A 23,052-nucleotide genomic window follows, 5' to 3' on the forward strand; every position below is an offset into this window, starting at 1 on the left:
TGCAACTCGTTCAGGCTCCATCCGCGAATCTTCTCAGGGGGGCCTTACATGTTACGAACACCATAGTTCTTGATCACATGCCAATCAGCATAGGAGCAGCTACTGCATTACCGAGCCAATTTATATTAAAACAACTTCCCGCCCCAGTGGGCTGTGCCAAGGTGCATACTGGTAGTTGTGGTTCTGGAAATGCTCAAAACCCTCGTGGGTGTCGCTGTCATCCTTAATTATTTAAAAATATAAATACCCAACAGTGGGTTGATTCGTCGTTGGATACACTGAATCCGCTGCCCATTATTGTCCAGCAAAAAGGAACTTCCCGCTCCGTCGGTATTAAACCATTAAAGTTCGCCACAGATCCGCTGTTGCTTGCGGCGGTGTGTTCTCGCGGATGAATTATACAAATATACGCCTGCATATGTATATATATAAACAATGTGAGGTAAAGGCGTGCGATGTAAACGCATATGCGTTCTAAAATATGCAGGGTATAAAAATGCATGGTGAAGGCACAACATGGTAAAAACCTTGTTGTAAAGACTGTTTCCCAGTTGCTAGCATAGCGCCAGGATGGTCACTTCTGGGTGACAGTAGTGCTCTACAAGTACCCCCATTCATTATCATTATCATTTTTGTACCAGAGACAAAGAAAAAGAAGAAAGCTCACACAGGAAGCCAGTGGAACCAGCTCACTATAGATTACACTTCTTTGGAGGGGAGGAGGTCTACTTCTTGTCGCTAGAGATTTTTACCAGGAGTAAACTGAGCCCGGGATTGTCCAATTGGGCCAATGAGGCCCAAGTTATGGCATTTTAAAGAAAGACAATCTTTGACCTTTTTCAAGGACCAGGGGGTGTGGGGCTCTGCCGCGTAGTGCAGAATTAGCCACAGGGTGGGGCAGGGTCCAGGATTTGGTGCAAGGATAATGTATTAATTAACCTCACAAGGTTGGGCATGGGGCTCCCTTCAGAGGCTCCTTCCTGCTGCTAGGTACCCCCATCTCCCTGGGAACTGACACAAAATCAAGGGTGAGTACTCGTGTGCCCCTTCTAACTGTGGTAGGTCCATCCCCCACTCCCTGTTTTTTGGGGAGCAGCGCAGTCAATACACAGCAGAAACACCCTGCCCATAGTAGCCGCAGAGGAGAAGAGCTGCTGGCTCCCAAGCCAGCAAAGGAGAATGTTGGCCAGGTGGGGAACCAGGAGAGGCAGCTCGGGAGTGGAAGACACAAGCAGCCCCTATAAAGCGACCATCTGGGTGCCCGGGTGGAACCAGGCACCCCTCAAAATAAAAAAGCACAAACAAAGGAGATGCATGGTGTGAGGCAGCACACCAGAAATAAAAAAGCAGCTCTCCCCAACAGTGGGAGAACCACTCATAAGATATTTACTGCTCCTCCAGCTGGAGCGCCCAATAATTCCTTGGGGGAGGCAATTTGCATATGTTTTTTTTTCACCTCTTGCCGTGGCCCCAGGATGGCAGGGTTACAGCCATTGTTTAAAAGAAAGCATGGGAGAGGCTGCAGGAGTGCCCCCACAAGAAGTTGTATAAGTGCTGGCCCTACGTTTGAGTTGTCATCGAATCAATAACCCTCTCGGACATTCACTTAGTTTTTAAAAGCACTCCCAAAGGGAGAGGATCTCACCAGAGCTGCTGACTTTGGAGTTTGGGAATCAGGTTTGAGCTTCGGCTCAACATTCTGTGATTCTGGGAAAATCACATAATCTCCCCATGCCTACAAAAAATTAATGCGTCGTTGAGTAACGTAACTGGTGCTCATGTAAAGGGCTCCAATACCTCTGGGTTGAGTTCAAGCTATATAAATCTGTAAAAAAAACTGAAGTTCAATGCTATCTATACTATCTTTTTTTTCGGTGCCACTGTGCCAACCCAGTGTTCTCACACTTTTTTATCTATTTTTTATAAGTCGGGCCTGCACTCATATCGGTTTTTGGCAGAAAGTGTCACCTACGGCACCCACAACATGTGCTGTGGTTGTAGGTGGAGCACTAAAGCTCCCACAGCCCTAGCCAGCTCCCCTGCCAGCACCCATACTTGGTGGTAAAGGAAAGCACCATTTTTTTAAGTGGATGCCCTGGTGCCACCCGGTGCACCACAAGTTCCTAAATTATTTGGGACCATGGGGCCGACCTAATGCCCCCGCTTCTCCACCCACTTCAGATCTAACACCCATTGTGGTGCTGACAGGAGCTAGCTCTTTAACGTTTCTTACTCCTGGGCGGGAATAGCTTTTTCCTCTGCTCCTGCCAGGTGGGGAAAAGTTGTGTTTCCTGCCCAGGAACTTAAATATCTTTCAATACTATAAATCTATTAGAGATTTGATTTTGTTGCCCTTTTTCCACTTAACTACATAATGTTGTCTGCTTGTGTTGAATCTTACCGATTTTTCTGCAACAATGACACACTCCAGAGTTCTATTTAGCAGTGAAAACTTTTATTTGGCAGTCAATTTACATATGTAAATGGATAAGTGATGTCTGACTGTACTTTTTCTGTTGCAGTATATTATTTTATTTTTTAGATATGTGTTGGTATTGGTTGGGGATTTATCGTGAAACTGATTGCCAATTATAATGAACTGTAGAGTGTGTACTTAACTAATAAATGTACTTTTAAGGTTTTTAATCAAACCGAGTAACGTTTTTTACTAGCTGACTTACTGAATTGAGCCTTATTTTCTTTCAGTTTCGTAAAAAAACACAAAAAAATATGTAACTTGTAGCTTTGCCTGATGGGACAAATGTATTCATTGATAACAGCTGAGGATGCAATGTATTTACGCTTCTAAAATTAATTTCTTCATAATATATTAATTTGTTCTCATTTTTTAATATTCAAATGCCAAGCTCCAAATAATGTCTTTCTATATTTTCTTATTTTTAAATAAGTTTTTAACTAAAAAAAATATCATGTGCTGCTACCACAGTGAGCATGTTCAGTCTAATGTAAGCATTAGTTAGAATGAAGTCTACATTTGTCATTAAGTGTCACCATTATATTAATTCATTATTCTAGAAACACATAATAGACATAGACTTTCCAAAAGGGTCAGCTCAAGATAGCTTCACCATATTGCTGAGAAAGTGAGACCTCCATCTCCCTCTTATACAGCATAAATAATCCGAAGCGTAAGATAGAACTGGTTTGTTTACCTGAAAGTAGGGAGATTTATATTGTGGCAAAAGTAAAACACCTAGATAAAGTGTGTATAAAAGGAGAGATGGACACTGCAATGACACAATTAAGAAGTGGAATAGCATTCCTGTAATAGTTAATGCCTTAATGGAGACCAAAGATAATTGTAAGAAAATGGACCATAACCTGCGTAGGGTGAGAGGATTTCATGTACTAAGTCCAAAATCCAGTAATGTTCAACACATAAATTTCATAAAATAAACCTGGGCTGAAACCTTGGTAGCTAAGCACAGAGCATACAGGCTTAAGTTAAGCGGTGTGCAAAATATTCATCACAATGACAGCAATTAAAATGTCAAAATCTGAACCATTAAAAATCTGAAAACGAATTTCTAAAAAGTGTGAACATAGTCAAATTAACAAAAATTAAATTACCAGGAACGTAAATATGAGGGGGCATATTTACAAGCCCCTTGCGCCACTTTTGCGTCACTTTACCCATGTTAAAAATGACACAAAAGTGGTGCAAGGGGCTTGTAAATAAGCCCCGAATTGTTTTGTGTTTTAGGGCAAAAAGTGGCAAGAACAATTAAAGAACCAACAAGAAGTCACTGTTTGCAGTTAACCAGTACATAGGCATGATTTTGGGCTGACTGTGATGAAGAGGATGTCAGATACACCAATAGGGTTGCCCCAGTCAAAGGTTTACCTTCCAAGATGGAAATTAACGCTGTTCAAAATGTTGGTTTTGGCAGGAAAAGCTCAGAGATGGAAAATTCTAATTATGCGTCCATTGAAGTCTTCTCATCAGTGGGATACTTTTTGAGCCTTTGCCCAGACTTATTTCATTTTATGAGTTCAAAAGCCTTCCGTGGGATAACCCTGATGCTGTATTGAGAAAGCCCTCTTTGCTATATGGTCCTGTTTACACTGTGGAGGTCCTGGAACTTCCAACTTTTCAGACTTTCTGGAGTAGTTCCTCTTAGTCTCTTCGGAGGACCTCAGAGACAGCAATTAACAGACAGGACACACTCCAGAAGAGACCACCAGCATATCTAGTCCAGATCCAGTTGCTACTAGCAACTGGGCACTCCAGGAAAAAAAAACGTTTGCAGCCTTTTCTGTCCATGTAGGCACACATGAGGTCAGCCAACTGACCCATGTAGTCCACTTCTTAGTCCTAGGTACAAGTGGGAACTGGTCTAGCCTCTGAGGTCTCCACATTGGTTTGACATTATGTCTAGGTCCACTTCTGTTCTTTCTTATTGTGACCATTAATCTCCCTGGACACAGCCTAGAATTATGCTATTAAACTATATTTTACTATTAAGGCACTTAGGGGGTCATTAGGATGACGTGCGGACTTTGTCCGCCCGCCATCCTGTCGGTATGCGGGACCACCCGCCATAAGGGCGGGGGTCCCCGGGGAGGGTATTAGGATGTGCCCGCCACAGTGGCGGGCACATCCTGCATGTTAAACATCGTGGCGGGCGGTGCTCTCTGCACCGCCCGCCACAATGCTTCAAAAGCACTTTGACATTTGCATAATCAAAACGGCAGGCACCGCGCGGTGCCTGCCGCTTTGATTATGCAAATGCAGGGGTACCACAGGTACCCCCCCGTGTGCACCCCCCTACTCTCCTTCACTCTGGGGGCCCACAAGGGGCCCCCAGAGTGAAATCCGCCTGCCTGCCACAGAAAGGCATTGAAAAATGCCCATGATAATATGGCTGGCGGTGTCTGATAGACACCGCCACCATATTATTCCTTTTCCGCCCCGGCCGCAAGGGGACCAGGGTGGAAAAGCGGCGGACGGTCTTTCCGTCCGCCGAGGTACCCCCGCCATACTAATATGGCGGGGGGGAAACGAGAGTGGATGGCGGGCGGATTGCCCTCGTCAGGCTGGCGGTGGCCATCGCCAGCCTGGCGGGGGCAATCCGCCCGCCATCATAATGGGCCCCTTAGTCTTCCCTGGCTGGCAGGCGCAGCCGGTACAGGTGAGAGCGGTACGGCGGGGGGAGTCAACAGACGACGGAATAGAGAAAATAAAATAAAAAAACTTAATGAAGCCACTTACCGTGCGCCTGCTGCATCGCCGACAAAGCGATGCTTTGAGTGCAAGGTAAGTTTTTTTGTTTTTTCCCCCTATTCCGTCGTCTGTCAACATCCCTCCCACCCTGCCTCGCCCACACCCCACCGCACTACCCCATCGGTCTTACCTGCACCAGCCGCACCTGCAGGCTGGTAATGTAATGCAGTCAACTGTTACAGAATAATGCACCATTTTCTGGATGCCATATTACCACATCAATCAAAGTTTTGCACCTCGGAATGGGAATAATTTAATGATAGCATATGTTTCCTCCAATTTTTAGGCTCAGAAATCAGAATGATAAGGGTTTTACCAGCACAAAATCTATCAGGGTTTACACTACATGTGCCGGGATGAAAAAAAACTGTTGTTGCATTAATTATCGCACATCTCCGAATTCTGATTGCAATCAAGTCCTCAGTTTTTCACATTCATTAGAATAGTCTTTTAGAGCCTGGTGATTTAAGTGATGCAGAAAATAGGTGTTAACCAGACCTGAGTTTCAAATGTTGTCTATTTTTTATACCACTCTGTGTATGTGTTTGAAAAACAAAAAGGCCCAAATGTTTGTACTCCGTGTACTGCTTTGCAACCATTAAGCAAGGTCCTGGGGCTTTTTGATTGATTAAATGTATCTGGAGCTTTCAATATATTGGACGTGGAATACTAATTCACAGTATGTGTTCCCACTTTAACTGATTTGTGTTTGTACATGCTTTTGTTAATGTGTTTGTTGGCAAAGTTTATTATTGGCACATAAGCAGAATGTATTTTATTACCTTTGTAACCATATTTTCAAACTGTGTAATCGCCATCATTGCACTATTCAGTTTGTTTATGTTTCATTTAAAATCAATTGACCATATAGCAAGCATCAATCGCATATTTCCGTAGCTCAAGAAGGAACTTTGCTTTTCACAAGACGTGCCGATCATATTTGTTGTACATTCGTTCTCTCTTTTAGGTAGGTAATTGTTTTTTGTCCTCGTCTTCTGTAGTAAGACTGTAAAACATATCCCTTAGTCATGAACTTTTAAAATGATAGGTCATTTAAACGTGATTGTTAGAGACCCTTGGATTCCATTTTAGTTAAGTTAGAAATTTCAATTGCCCCATAATTTAACACCATTTGTCCTGCAATGCCAATCTCCCACCAATATAATAGGAATACACAGGGGGAAGGACACTGCCCCCAAAGTTTCAATGAGGGAGTTCTACAGTTTGGAAACAAAAGGGTGCAGAACTGCACACTTCCATCATAGAGCATTTAAAGCTCCAATGCCGGTGGTTGTTGTGACTTCTGAGGTACTTTTGAGGTACGTGGGGGCAATACTGTGAATGATTTTTTGAATAATGCTCATGATAAAAGAAACAAGCATTTACAATGCGATAGGTCTCGCCCTTGGGACCTTATATGCATTTGGGCATCCAATTAATTCTGTTAAGGTTTGCTTGATCCATAGTTGAAATAATAAACGTTCTTCCCTTTAATAACCTAATGTGTAGCTTGAGATGAATTGCAGTTCACACAAAAGACAAAGGGACAGTAAGTGACTGAGGAATGGGAGTTTAAGAGTGAGGAGGAGAAAAGAAAGAAGCTAGTAATAAGAGGAAAGAAAGAAGTTTGCAAGGTCTCTAAAGAGGCCTGAACAGCCTTGCATGGGAGTGGGGAACAAAGTTTGAGTCCCGTACTCAGCTCAACATTGTATGATTCTGGCAAAATCGCTTAATCACCCTGTGCCTAAAAAACTGAACCTGTGCAATGTAATTTGGTGCTTCTGAAAAGAGCTCTGATACCTTTGGGTCAGGTTTGCGCTAAGTAAAACTGAAAAGGGAGAGCAAGACAACACCATATAAAGGAGGAGAGATTATGTAGCACTATTAGCACGAGACCGTGACCCCCAAAAAAGGAGCACTCATTTAAGTAGTGCATACAGTAGAGTAAAATTGTTCAACAAAGAGCTTTGATGAAGGAATTACAGTGGTATTGGGATTAAGAGGGAAGAGAGAAGAAAAGGGTTGGGGAGTGGAAGGAAGAGGAAGACAGAAAAAAGCTGAGGAAGAAAGAAAGATGGTGAAAACCCTGGAGTAATATAACTGGAAAGAGAAAGGAAAATGGATGGAGGCTAAAAAGTCAAGCACTTGGAACAGCGAAGAAGAGGGCCAAAGGAGAGTGGAAATGGTTAAAAGGATGCAAGAAGTGACAAAAGTGCAAGAGAAACATGTAATGAGGGGGAAGAACAAACTGCTTGAGCGGATTAAAGTGAAAATTATGAGTCAAAAGCAAAATATGTGTGTGGGAGTTGAGGCTGCTTTGCAGAGACGAACATAAGGAAAGGGTGGGAGTGAAATGGCAAGAAGGAGTAAGGGTTTTAACAAGAGGGGTGGGTGTGCTTGAGGGTGCTGTTGTGATGGGCAGACCATAGTAATGGCAGAGGTGTGAGACTTTATTCATAAAAGCTGATATACTTATTAAACGCAGACTGTAGGATGTTGATCCAGCGGGACACCCACCTGCGGACAAGTATCACTGAAATACATACATTCGGGCCCAAAAACCACTTTCACTTACAGTATCCAGTCGATGAAACCCCACTGAGAATCAATTTAGGGCTTTTCTATATGTCTGTTTGCCTAATAAATTGAACTTATTTAATTACTAAGCCCTTCCTTACTCATGGATCTATTTTAGTTGAATTAGAGTTGGTAATTAATGACATTAGGAAACATTTACCTGTTTTATTTCATTGAATAACCACAGACTCAGTTTTAAGTTTAAAGTTTTATCTGAAATATTTAGTAAATTAAGTACAAATTACATTGTTAACTCCATCATTCTGAAGAGGTAAGATTCAGTTACTTAAATTAGGCTATCAATTTTAAATACAAGTACCTCAGGAAGAGAGGACAGAGAGAAAAGGCACATTGACACAGTACACAGATTATATTTACCTAGGAGGTGCAAGATCAGACCCCTCTGGCCAAGAGTTTGGGCCCCTAAAAATAACAGGTAACAGGTTCAGGACAGGATTAGGACAGGACAGGTCACCTCTTCTGAATTTAACTCCACTTTGCATACAGTGAGCATTGCTGGAGGCTCACGCGATTCTGGGATTGATATCGGGTCCCTTCACGACTGCACGACCTCACGACTTGCCGGACCCTGACGCGATTCTGGGATTGATATCGGGTACCTTCACAACTGCACGACCTCACGACTTGCCGGACCCGCTGCGCGGGTCCCGCTGCGTCCAAGAACATCGAGAGTGGCGCAGGAGGGGAGCCCACCAACCTAAAAACTTGCCTGTACACCGGCAGGGCTGCGAGCAGCCTAGCAGGGACTCCATTGTCCAGGAGTCCCTGCGTGCTACACCTGTGGCCGCTCTCCCTGCCGGCAACGCCCCTGACTGGGATTCAAAAGTGCAGCCTTTTCCTCCGACGAGCGGGAAACCACTTTGCATACAGTGAGCATTGCTGGAGGCTCACGCGATTCTGGGATTGATATCGGGTCCCTTCACGACTGCACGACCTCACGACTTGCCAGACCCGCTGCGCGGGTCCCGCTGCGTCCAAGAACATCGAGAGTGGCGCAGGAGGGGAGCCCACCAACCTAAAAACTTGCCTGTACACCGGCAGGGCTGCGAGCAGCCTAGCAGGGACTCCATTGTCCAGGAGTCCCTGCGTGCTACACCTGTGGCCGCTCTCCCTGCCGGCAACGCCCCTGACTGGGATTCAAAAGTGCAGCCTTTTCCTCCGACGAGCGGGAAACCACTTTGCATACAGTGAGCATTGCTGGAGGCTCACGCGATTCTGGGATTGATATCGGGTCCCTTCACGACTGCACGACCTCACGACTTGCCGGACCCGCTGCGCGGGTCCCGCTGCGTCCAAGAACATCGAGAGTGGCGCAGGAGGGGAGCCCACCAACCTAAAAACTTGCCTGTACACCGGCAGGGCTGCGAGCAGCCTAGCAGGGACTCCATTGTCCAGGAGTCCCTGCGTGCTACACCTGTGGCCGCTCTCCCTGCCGGCAACGCCCCCTGCCCTGCCCTATCTTACAGGGCGGTGCACTCGCTGCGCGGGAGCGACCGGGGCGAAGACCGGGCAAAGAGCGGGCCGTTTGAGGCCGTTCGAGTACGGCAGAGTCCGGCCCGGGCCCACCCCCCCTGGTTGTCCGGAAGTCACCTAAGGTAGGCGGCGTGCCTTAGCACACAATTGTTTGACTCTGGGTATTGAACGATCGGATCATAAGTAACTGTGTGACCCTTCACCCAATTTAACTTTCTACAATGACCTAAAGGTCAGGTAAAGAACGAACAGTTCAAATTCACACCACCAATGGAGTTGTATCAGGCCCCCTTGACGCCTTCATCACCCGGGCCTCGGGGATATTGGAGAAGGAAATTGCTATGGTCGAAAAAAGACTTTCGCTCGACCTTATCAGTGGAAAGCGCTCATCACTGGGGGGTTTAGCCACCATCTCAAGCCCGGTTGCGCACGCCGCTTTCAACTGTGTTCAAACCTCCCCCACGGTTGTCATTGACCATCTTGAAAGGGTAGGGGTGAGCCCAACTGCTCCCATTCCTGAGGAAGAGGGGTGCAGTATAGATGACACACAAGTTAGCCAGGGGGATGATCTACAGATTAGTGGGGGGCTTAAGTCAAGTCAAAATCTTTATTCGATTGTAGGTTTTACAATCATAAAAGTGCAATTTATAAACACACGATAAAAATAACATTAAAAACAATTCACTACAATTGGCAAATAGAGACACAGTATACAGTACAATATATTAGGCAGTACGAGCATGGGCAACATGTGATTAAAAATATAAATAACTGTAGTATTGAAATCACCTAAAAGAAATGCAGTGTAATTAGCCATCCATGGTTTTCCTAAAGCTGATGGCTTTTTTAAGAAAATTACAAACAAATAAAGTGCAATCGCTATTCAGTAGTTGTAAGTAATAAAGTGCAGGTTTAATTTGTGAAAAACTCAGCTTTTTGAGGCACGGTTTGAGGTATAATTTCCGTGGGATCGAATAATAGGGGCAAATGAAAAGTAAGTGTGCCAGGTCTTGTGGAGACTTTCCGTCGCAGCCACAAGCTGGCAACACTTCTCCCCGTTGAACCCCACTGGGGACTGCCAGTAAAAGATGGAAGAGGTCAAAGCGGAACCTTATTAACAAAAATCTTTCATAACTGGACATAGACCAAGTCAGGTAAGGTTCCATTTGCAAGCAGGTTTTTAATAGAAAATGTTTCCTAACACTGGCCTTCTGCATCTCAACCTCTTCTCTGTCGGTACCTCTTAACAATAGTATAGCGTTCTTAACCAAACTAACATCTGATTTTGTAATTAAATTTGGGGCATAAAACAGATCCTGTCGGTCAATTGCCGTTAGGCTGTCCTTTATGTACTTCACCCACGGTATTTTGAACCTCCCATCTAGCTGTAAGTGGGGGGCTTGAACTTAGCCAGTTATCTGGATACCTACCACTTAATGTCTCTAAAGCAGATGATGTCACTGATTCTCTAAATACAAACTCTGTCCCTAACACAAAAAAGAGAAAACATGACTCTAGACTGTCGGGGGGCGGGAACGTAAGATCTTAAAAATAAAAGATGCCACATGTAAAGGGAGACAGGGCTTCGAGCTTCCTCCCGACATACAAAATGCCTATGCGGTCCCAAATATATTATGCCCCTCCCTTAGCACTCTGGGCTCTTCTAACACCTGCCCTACGTGCCTCAATAGCGATGAGTTACTGTTGGTAAAAATGGAGGCCATGCTCAAAACCTTATTATTACCTGTTTTGGAGCGAACAAGGTTAATGACATCAAAAATTGATAGCTTGGAGGTTGTAATTAACTTAAACCATGCTATGCTACAAAAACTTACTGGCGCCAGCCACATAGAAACTAGTAAAATAAAAACAACCCCAAATACCTTAGCCAGTAATAATATCGCAATGAGCAACCCCGCCCATAATAGCACCTTAAGGCCAAATACTAATATGCCCACAGGGAGGGAGAAGCAAAAAGCAACACATCCTAAACCTACTGTGAATACCCTAATGCAGGCACCCAGGACAAAGGCTAATGATAAACAAAACCCCTGTGGATATCAAAGTACCGGGCCACCCCCACCAGTTAAAACAAATCCTGCCCACCCCCCAGCCCCGTCACACAGAGGCACAACTGATAAACGAGGTAACTCTAACTATAAGCAGGGGAGACACAGTAGATCTACTACCCCTCGGGCTGACCTACCGGCTGAAGCTACACAACACACAATAGTCGTGACAGGTGTTGCCCCACTAAAACCAGGAAGTAAGGAATCGTATGGGGATCTCCGCAACAAAGTAATCTTCTGGCTAAATAAAAATCGACCCTTACCCCCCTCCTCTCCGACTGAAATTCTATTCGTAAGAAGAGTGGATTGGGTGGGATATGGGACTAAGGATTTGGAGGGAGATTGCATCTTGATCTCGTTTAAAGACCCATGGGTGGTAGATACTATCCAAAGAAAAGCTAGATTCGCCAGGCAGGGGGACGTCCAAACTTTGGCCTTAACGTATTTTTATCCACATAGGCAAAGGGCCAATCAATCATATTCCAACCTCCGACAGCCCCCAGCTATAAGACATCCCCTGGCTCTAACCCCTCTTGACCGCCAACACCCATTCCTTTTTAATCACTATGCTCCCCTCTATGACCTTGAGGCCGTAGATTGACTCCTTACAGTACCATGCAGGTCTATCCCGGACATAGTAGCAGGCCAGGTGACAACAGGGTGCAGAGTGGAGTCTCCGCACCCAATTGATTACCTAGATGTAATGGGGGGCGGTTCAATGATAATGGGGAATAATCTCCCAGCACCTAAAAAAGCTCCGGAGGTTATGATAAATGTGGTTCCTATGGATAATTTCATACAAAAGGAGGACAAGAGGGATAGTGGGCACAATCAGGCTCGTATCCTAGTATCATCTACGCATCCTCCCCCTGTGGCCTCAACTTTTCACAGTCTAACAATCCTATCCTGGAATATCGCAGGAATCAAGGCCCGCATGTTCTCTGCTGATTGGCTGGAATTTGTGGACAAGTATGACATTATCTTGCTCCAAGAAACCTGGGCAACTGAACCAGTCTTTAAGTTGGGTTATGCCAATTTTTTTAAACCGGCGATTAAAGGGGGTAAAGGGCGTGCCTCAGGTGGACTATTGATTTGGGTGAAGCAGTCACTGGGTCTTTATCCCATAGAGCTACCTGTCCAGCACTTGGATCTCCTCTCAATTAAACTGAGTAAGGCCAATCAACGGGATCTGTACATCTTCAACATATATGCCAGAGGCTTGCCTGGTGGCCGTAGTCCGCCGTTGCTGAACTGTATCGACCATAAACTTGCTGAACTTGGTTGCGGGAATGTTATCCTCTTAGCTGGAGATCTTAATTGCACCATAGAGCCTTTGTTTGATATGGGGTATAATTGGAGCTCGGCTGAGGACGCTGCATGGGACATCCCTGATCTGATGGTTGATAAAATGGTCAAAGCAACTGAGGCGGCAGTGAATTGGATGGCCCTCTGTTTAAACAGGGGTTTCCGAGCATGTAATGGCCGCACAAACTCGGATAAAGAAGCTAACTGTACCTTCAATAATGGCCTAAGGCGCAGCCGCATTGACTATGCTTTGTTGAAAATGGAATACTGGTCTTCACTAGTGGACATGGTAGTAATACAGCGCCCAGAAAGTGACCACAATCCACTGTTAACATCATTGAAACTGCCAGATATAAAAAGTCCAGTGGAGCCCACTTCCTCACAAACAGGGGACGCTTTGCTGACCAATGACAGGAGGAGGCTGAAATGGTCCAAGATTATGGAGGATGAATCTTTATGGGACAATGCTAACACAATGGCCAAAAATGTGTATAATGACATGTTAACCATTGACTTACTGGGGGAAAGTCCGGACTCGGCAAACAATGTTATCAATCTCCACATAAGTTGTTTTGGCCACTCATCTCCTACCCTTCAGGAAACGAATCAAAACCTGGCTCTTTCCTCCACCCCTTTAAGCCTGCCAGCCATAGTTCAACCCCCCCCCGCCTATAAACCCAGGAGTAGCTACCAGCGCCAGGATACCTGCCAGGTGACAGCCGCGCTTTATAAATATTTTAAATAATAAATAAATAAATAAAATCCCTCCTTTCCCTCCCTTGCCGGAATGCTCCCGCTAAAACCAATTCTCTTCCCCAGAAATGGTATAATAAAAAATGTAGGGAGGCCCATTCTGGTCTCATCAAAGCTATTAAATCCTGTGATATGGGTGCTGTCAAAGCTGCTAGGCTTCATTATAGAAAAACCCAGTGGGAATCTAAACGGGAGTGGGAGGATAGGTTCAGGTCAGATCTCCTGGATGCCTCCACCTCGAACAACCAGAAAAAATTCTGGGACCTACTCAAGTGGGGGAAGGATCCAGAATCGATTACCCCGGCTAATCATGTGCCCCGAGAGGAATGGGTAGCATTCTATTCTGCCCAATTCAGAGATGACAACTCTAAATGTTTGACAACAGCGGGTACGACACCTCCGTTACACACCCACGGGAAGAAACTCCTTTTCTCAGTATCAGAGGCCGAGCTGGCCTTGGGCTTGACCCTGCGAGGGAAAGCTCCGGGCATGGATCTAATACCAGCGGATCTGTTTAAATCAAACCCAGCCTTGTGGCTCCCCTATATAACTATGATAGCCAACTCATTAGCTAAAGGAGCCACGATCCCACATTCATGGAGGGGAGCCGAGATTATACCAATATTCAAAAAAGGAGACAGGTCCAAGCCAGGGAACTATCGCCCTATTAGTCTCATTGACTCCATTCAAAAAATCATCGCTCGCATGATTTTGGGATGGATTCAGGGCTGGATCGAATCTGAGGACATATTATCTCCTATGCAGGCGGGCTTTAGATCGGGCATAAGCACCATTGATCAGGTGTTTAGATTATGCCTGATCTATTGGAAAGTGGTCTTGATCGGCGGCGGTTCCATCTTTGCTGCATTTATTGACCTAAAGTCCGCCTTCGATCTAGTGCCAAGGGACAAATTGTGGGGAGTGATGGAAAAATTGGGCTGCCCACCAGACCTACTTGACCTCATAATTAAACTTCATGAGGATAATTTTGCGAGGGTGAGGTGGGGTGGCCAAGGACAGGTGACGGCAACATTTCCTGTGACTAGAGGAGTCCGTCAGGGGTGCGTCCTGGCGCCAACACTCTTCCTCCTATTTATCGATCAAGTGGTGAAATTCTTCATGGCCACCCCCACTGATGCCCCAATGCTGGCTGGGAGAAGATTCCCATTGCTCATCTTTGCCGATGACACCCTACTCCTCTCTAGAACACGTAGCGGCTTACAGCGGGCTCTGAACCGCTTTGAGGAGTTCTGTGCCATCAACAATCTGGCGGTGAATGTGGGGAAAACAAAGTTTATGGTTTTCTCAAGAAATCATCCAGTCCGGAGCTCTGTGAGCATGAATGGAGTCAAACTCGAGCAAGTCGAGACAATGACCTATTTGGGGGTTACCCTTGACAGTCGCTTGAGATGGAAAGATCAAATTAACATACAACATCTCAAGCTTGCACGGTTAACGGGCTGTCTTATAAAAGAGCAAAAAAGATCCACCACCAAGCGGGTCCTTCCAGCCCTCAGGATCTATGACGCCAAAATTACCACCGCCGTTTTATACGGCGCAGATCTTTGGGGCTATATGGACCTCCTTAATCTTTTTAAAACCCAATGCAAGTTCTTACGGAACCTGGGGGGCTTACCACAGTCGACCCCTTCAATTCCCCTTTGTCTGGATTTGGGATGCCTACCAATCAATGAGATGGCTAGATTCAGGCTGGTGGCCCTGTGGAGGAGAATATGGACCTCCCCTGACCTGTCTCTATTCGCGAAGGAATTAGAAGAAGTCAGGTCAATTAGTGGATCTGTAAAAATCCCATGGCTCCAAGCTGTAAAAAACATTCTTATAGACATGGGTTTAGAACAGCTTTGGTTAACTCCTTCATCTAATGCTTTCCCCTCCAAACAGGAGTTTAAAGCCTTGTATTGGGCTTCTGTCCGCCAAATTCGAGCCTCACTCTCTAGCAATACTAGTCTCACGGGCAGGTTCCTCACGTTTAAGTTAGACATGTTCCGTGAGCCCTACTGGGATCTTATCGGTAAGCAGCTGGACAAGAAACTGTACCATCAGTTCAGAGTGGGTGCTTTGCCTCTGAATACTTTTGTTTGCAAATGGTCTATGGGTGCTTCAATTTTCTGTACAGGCTGCCCAGACCAGAAGGAATCAGAGGGCCATTTTCTTTTTGCCTGCCCCAGCTACTCGGTGCCGCGAAAAAAATGGCTAAAACCATTGTTCCAGCGTCTACCACTTAGAAAATCTGCTGATGCGATTTGGGTGCTAAAAACCAATACCTCCGAGGTCTTTGTAGTGAGCCTGGCTAAATACCTGGGATGGGCTTGGCTCATAAGGCAAAAAAATATGTCAAAGTTGCAAGAGTGTATCAATAGTGTTTCATAGAGTGCTGTATCTTGCTTATTGCTTACATAATTGTTTTCCCACATCTGTATGTTTGGCATTTAAATTATGTAATGGTTTCCCATTTATTATGATCCAATGTGTATCATACATTTTTATGTCCATTCAGGTTTCTTACCCTAGATGTTTAATACTTTTTCTTAATCCTTTTAAACTAATTTATCGCAGGCTTTGGTTGTTTTGCTTGTTTTGTTTGGTTTACCTGTTCGATTAACATAGACTTAGCCTTTGCACATGAATGTACTGTATCTTTTTCTTTGCACAAAGCTTTTTAACATATTGTTTTTAAATGTATTAAAATGTGTCTTTTATGATTTGTCAAAAATCGAAATAAAGACTTGAAACCTGAACTCCAGCGTCAAACTTCTCTCTGATAGTAGTTTCCCTCCTCAAATATCTTCCGCAATCTCGTTCCTAGTTACTCCGCCTCCTCGGTCCTCTTCCGCAAATCTCGTTCCTCAATTTAATTGTAAAATTCTAAATCTGCTTTCAAGTAAAATTGATCAGCAATCGGACGGCATCTCTATCTCTCGGCGTTCTGGCTGCGATCAGGCTACTTTATTTAGCTAGCTATCCCAATTATACCTTTTGGTCGCATAGTACACCCCCAAATGTTTCAAACTTGTGTAAATTGTGTTTTCTGATTGGAAAAGCCACGGGGATGATCGTCATACCATACTAAGTTTATTACTTGTCTTAAGAACATTTTCTTATGTACCCACCCATTTAACTTGTTTCACCCAAGCTTTATTCCCACCTGTTTTTCATATTAAATTTAACATTGTATAACATTTATACATTTGTTCATCGAGTCTTCAGGATGTTTAGTCATCTAACTGCCTGTGAGAAAAGGTCGTCCTTAATCGGGTTCCAAGACTTGAGATCATGACTCCAAGGTTGCTTTCTAAAGCGACGGCGAGCATTACCTACGTGGGTTTTAGCCTCGTCTCTTATTTTAGGCCCAATTACGAACTAACAGAGAAGTCAAAAAGACAAGACGTTAGATTCAAATAAAATGGTTTCACTGTATACCCCTTATGTCTACTCTAATCCCATTTAGTCAGAATAATTCTTTATGCATTAACACTTAGTATAAAATACAGTTTAGTTTCAAGCAATGCAGATGCTTAGCATGTGATTTCTGAAGCGGCCAATTAGTAATTGGTTTACCTGAATGGCGCCCGTTTGTGTTTGGAACACGAGAAGTATTGGAAATAGAGTAAGAGAAGACGTGAGCCGTGAGGGACATTATTTATTTGCAATTGTGGAGCAGGAGCCCTGTGAGGAATCTCTAACTATCCTCCTGCAACAATACCCTGACCTTTTGGAATAACGAAGCAAGTTGCTCATTGAGGTTTGCTCACGGTTGTGAGGCTTTTCGTAAGGTGCCATTGGAGTGGCTATAGGAACGTGAGCCGTGAGGGACATTATTTATTTGCGATTGTGGAGCAGGAGCCCTGTGAGGAATCTCTAACTATCCTCCTGCGACCATACCCCAACCTTTTGGAATAACGAAGCAAGTTGCTCGTTGAGGTTTGCTCACGGTTGTGAGGCTTTTCGTAGGGTGCCATTGGAGTGGCTATAGGAGTTTCTTATCACCCTGTCCTGAAGAGGCCAGATTGGTTGGAAGGCCAAAACACGACCACGTCGACAATTTCATTACAGAGGAGTCTTTATATTATAATGTTTTGGAATTTGTAACCATTTGACACAGTTTCATTGTGGATTCTGTATAATTTTTCTTAGAACCACTTGTGTCTGACTACCTCCAGGTGTATCTTCTAGACTGAATAGGAGGACACTGAAACAGTATTATTTGTTGGGTCAAAAAGACAATCCTTGTTTTTAATTGTTTTGTGTATAAACTGTGGTGTGGTTTTGTATCTATATTGTTGTATATAGTTGTGTATATAGGTATGTTTAATTGTGTATAGTGTAAAAATTTGATAAAAAAACAAAGAATTTTTGGAAAAATAACCGGTTGGTGATTACAGTAAATAAAATATGTAGTCACGTCCTGTGTGTATAGTGATGGTTTTTTTAATGAACAGTAGTATTAGTGGACTAAGGCCACTAAAATAGGAGAATCAACAGTACCCTAATGGTCACATACTCTGTTATTTTTCCTCCTTTTTCCAATTTCTTTTTCTGCGCATTTTGGGCATTAGTGCACAGAAGCAAAGCTTTCCCTCCAAGCGTTATGACATCATGCAGTTGGCGCATGCGTAATTCAAGTCCCATGTTTTTTAGTGGCAATTTTAGTCTCAATCCAGTTACTTGTTAGTAGACACATAGGCAAGCTTTCCCTGCTTCTACATTTTGTATGAGGTTTGTGTAAATTAGTATAACAAACATTTATTAGTACTTTCTTATGATTATATGAAAATATTTATCCAGCAAGTTGCTAATATGCAAATCCTTGCTCCATCAATATTCAGACTTGTCCTTGCAAAACGCATGATATGCGTTATTCCCTCGGTAGTGTATGTAGACCATCAAGGCTTTAGTGTGGGCAGGCAGTTTAATGAGCAAACACGTCTTAATAGGCTGCATCGATATTGCTGAAACATAGCCTACAACTAAAACACACTTGGTAACATGCTGTGTATTATTTTTGCATGGAAGGTTTTGCATGCCCCCTGCATTGATAACATTTATTATTTGTTGTTGTTTGGTTGCAAGTTGTTTACTAGCGAAAATGAATACTTCGATCTTTCTGCTGCTTCGACTTGTTATGGTTACTTAAATGTCAAGCAATCATACCATCAACAACTACCCATAGCAAAACCAAATTCCAACTTTAGCATATTTCCATCCCTTCTCTAATTTGTCCATTTCTATTTCTTCTTTCCCTTCCATGTTCTTCACTTTCTTATTTTAATTCCTAATGCCTAATTTCTTCATATTTTCTTTTCTTTCCCTACTTATTTATCTCACATTTTCTTCTCCTTTAAATGCATTTGCATCAAATCATTTGTATACAACATATCAATGTTATTCCAAGGATATGTAGTATTATTTGAGCTAATACTCCTTTACCAAAACTAGTAAACCAAGACGCTATTGAAGTTAAACTATTCATTAGTCTTTTTCCTACACCATCAACTCCCAGAGGTTTTAATTCGTCTTCCAAATTAGTAGTATTCTTAATATATTTCCCAATTTCTGTACTTTTGTCAGGTATGTAAGTGCAACAATGTTGCGCTTTCAACATTTTACAGACTCCACCCTCATTTGCTAATACTATATCACGGGCAAGTCAATTTTGCAAAACCATAGATCTGATAGCAACCATTTCAGTATTAATCAGTAGAAACCCTCCAGCAGTGTCAGTCGATAAGTGACCAACTACTGTTGATCATTTACAAATTCTTTGTGTTTTCAGAGTTACTCCCACTGAAGGTATCAATGCACTAAATATATCTCCTACAATTTCTGCAAAACTAGCTCTTTTACTACGTATTAGTTCATTACTGCTTTCATTGCTTCCAGGGATTTTTTTTACATGGTAAACTTTAGGAAATACTATTCTAAAATAGCAACTCCCATACCACCTTTTAAAGTAGCTTAAAATAAGCTTTGTTCCCAAAAAATCTAATGCCATTGCAGCCTGAGCCTTGCCAGGTGTATAACATTTTCCTTTCTCCACCCATGATGGAGTTTTGGTTTCTTTTCTGTGGCTTTCTTCTGGAAAACGTGTCTCCTGTCTTCTACTAAATTAAAAAATATATTTTCTTCTTCTTTTGGTAAACATGTTAGATTATGTGTATGAGCGTTTTCTATATCCATTGCATTTTGTGCTAAGAAAAACTCTCCCATAAACTGTGCAGCTAGAGTACTGAATTCATATTCTTTGTAACAGGAACATCTGAAAATATCACATCTAAGTTTGAAAAATAATACTGCAATTTTCCCGTTTTATAGACCAGACTTGTTAGTATACTACATGATATACCATAGGTTAGCGGTAAATGGTCATATGTGACTCCTTCTGCTACCGAAGCTGGTAATTTCATACATACATAACAATCACTAATCTCCATAGTGTCTACATATTCAAATGATCATTTTGTAAAAACATTTTGATCTGTGTTACTATGCGTTACTGTGTGATGTATTTCTAGCTCATCTAATGCTTCAAATGTTTCTCTATTTCCCTTCATGTTAGCTAGCTTTCCATTTATAACTGTAACGTTTTTCTTTTCTATACTCATCAAATATGGTATTGCTATGTTAATCCTAACCATACTATAATCACTAATAGAATGCTACATTGTAAACAATTTTGTTTTGGTCTTTCAGTAACTCTATTTTAGCCATAATTTAAGAAGATTTCTCTTCTTTCTTTCAGAGAATTTTATCGTTATGTTTTCAAGTAGGTCTCACATTTCCTTTGTTAATTTGATCTGCAATTATTTCTTCATCACTTTCTTCATATAAATCTAAATTTTCAAGATCTTCCAGAATAATATAAGTCCATTCATGTCCCTTAAATATATTATTCAATATTCTTAGTCTCTGGCTTCTTCGCTTATGTTTCTCACTATTTTGTCCCGATTGACTAGTGACTTCATTCCCTTGTTCAGGTTCTTCATCAATAGTCTTAAGGTGAAACCTCAATCTTTTGACATATCTGGGGCAATTATCACCTTTTCTGACTCTTTTGGGTTGCACTGTATTTTCACTTTCCTCGTCACTTTCCTCGTCACTTTCAAGTAGTCTTTTATTTATTTTTTGTTGCGGCACAACTTGATTTTCTTCGTCTTCTGAATCCCTCTCTAGTTGACCGAATTCAGGACTTTTTGAAGTTCTACTCTTCACCTGAACATGTTCCGCATTGTCTAACTGACCCTGTACTGATTCCCTGCTAACCTGTTCTTCTCCCTGTTCTTGTTTCCCTATTCTTAATTGACTTGGTTCATGTTTTTCTTCTTCAGAATTATCTCTCAAATCAGTCTTTGTGTATTTTTCTGTCCTTTTCTGTTCTTGTTCTGTCTCTATCTGATCTTCGACAATTTCTAGCTTCTCTGCTTTTGTTCTGCTCCTTGTTCTTACTTCTGTATCAGGTAAGTCGACTGCTGGTACCCAATCCTCCTGTTTAGTGCTTGGTTGTTCTTGATCAGCTACTTCAGAGTTTATTATTGTTGGCTCTTCAGCTGTTCGACCTCCTGCACCTTCAACTTCAATTTCTTGTTGTTGATAGTAAACAATCTGGCATGACTGCTCTGCCATCTGGATGAATCCAGACACCATCTCCTTCGCTTCTTTGGCATCCTATTTTGATCCACTCTTCCTTCTCGCTTACTTTGTACTTCATCTTGTAAATTTCTCACTTCTTTCCATGTTTCTAATGCTGAAATAAGCATAAGTTAGCATCTGATTCCTGTAGTTTCAATTTTCTGGTTTACTACCATTTTTGTTTTGGCACAATATTGAGCACCTTGGTCAGCATAACAATTTCCGGCATCACATAGTCATTTCCTGAATGATGTGCAGCACATTTGACCACAGCTACTTCTTTTGGCAACTGTCTGGTTTCTAGAAGCTCTTTCACATATTGTCCATTTTTGATAAGGGTTCCTGAAGAAGTCATGAAATCCCTTTGCATCCAAAGTTGACCAAAGTCATGCACAACCCAGTAACCATACTATCAGTGCAAATGGCTATTCTCCAATTTATTCCAATTTTGCATGCTTTAATTAAAGCAATCAATTCAGCTACTTGTGCAGACCTGTCTCCAGGTAAATAGGATCCTTCGACTATTCCAGCCAATGTACAAATAGCATAAGCAGCACTCAATTCTCCTTCCTCATGCCTCAGGCACGAGCAATCTACAAATATTTAATTTTCACAATTGATCAATGGTTCTTCTCGAATGTCTGGGCGAGGTTTTGTACAATATTCTGTTACATTAAAACAATCATGATCAACATCATCCCTCACTTCTTCTCCGTACACAATAGGTAATAGTGTAGCTGGATTTAAAACTGTGCACCGGATTATTGTCACATTTTCTACTCCCAAAACAATTCTCTCATATTTTGTCATTCGACTTGGTGTGAGATACTGGGTTCGAGGTCTTGCCAAATAACTAAAACTGAATGTGGGACGTATACTTTAACAGGATGTTCCATCACAATCCGTTCACTCTGATCAAGACTTGTGCAAGTAGCAGCTACTGCTTTCAAACAACCAGGTAATGCAGTGGCTACTGGGTCCAGAGTGGCAGAAAAGTATGCCACTGGACGTTTTATCAAACCATGTCTTTAGGTCAATACTGACAAGGCACAATTATCTCGTTCACAACAAAATAATGCAAATTCCTTTGTATAATCTGGCATTCCCAACGCAAGAGCTTCACACAGTCATTGCCTTAATTTTACAAATGCTCTCATGCTCTCATCATCTCACTCTACAGGATCTTTTACTTGTTTCTTTGTTAACTCTATCAGAGGTTTTGGCCAGTACGGAAAACCCTGCAATCCACTGCCTACAATATCCTACAACACCTAGAAAAATTCTAATTTCCTTCTGGGTCTGGGGTAACTGCATCAGTTTTATTATTTTGGGTGTTACCCACCTTGCTCCTCTTTCTAGTTGATGTCCTAAATATTTTACATTGTTTTGACAAAACTGTAATTTCTCTTGTGACACTTTGTGCCCTCCATCTGCCAGATGGTTTAACAATGCAATATAATCCAAGACACCATCTTCTCGTGATTTTGAGGCCACTAACAAATCGTCTATATACTGAACCAAAACTGAATTGCTGGGCATTATCAATGATTCTAGGCACTTTTTTAGAATCGGATTAAAAATTGAAGGACTTTCAGTGTACCCTTGAGGAACATGGTTTCACATATAAATTTGATTTTCAAATTTAAATGAAAAGTGGTTTTGCCTATCTGGGTGTTATGGAATAGAGACAAATGCATGACACAAGTCAATTTCTGTGAACCATACTGCGTTCCATGGTATCTGACCTAAAAACACTGCTGGATTTGGTACTACAGGACAACAAGGTACCACTATTTTATTTATTTTTCTAAGGTCTTGCACTATCCTATAATTTCTATTAGGTTTCTTAATGCCAAATATGGGTGAATTACAAGGGCTGCTCATTATTTCTTTCAGGGTGCCTTGTTGAATCATTAGTTCTAATTCTGCTATGACACCTGATTTTATTTTTGGACTCATTTC

Source organism: Lissotriton helveticus, chromosome 8 (assembly GCF_964261635.1).
Source record: "Lissotriton helveticus chromosome 8, aLisHel1.1, whole genome shotgun sequence".
Classification (NCBI taxonomy): Eukaryota; Metazoa; Chordata; class Amphibia; order Caudata; family Salamandridae; genus Lissotriton; species Lissotriton helveticus.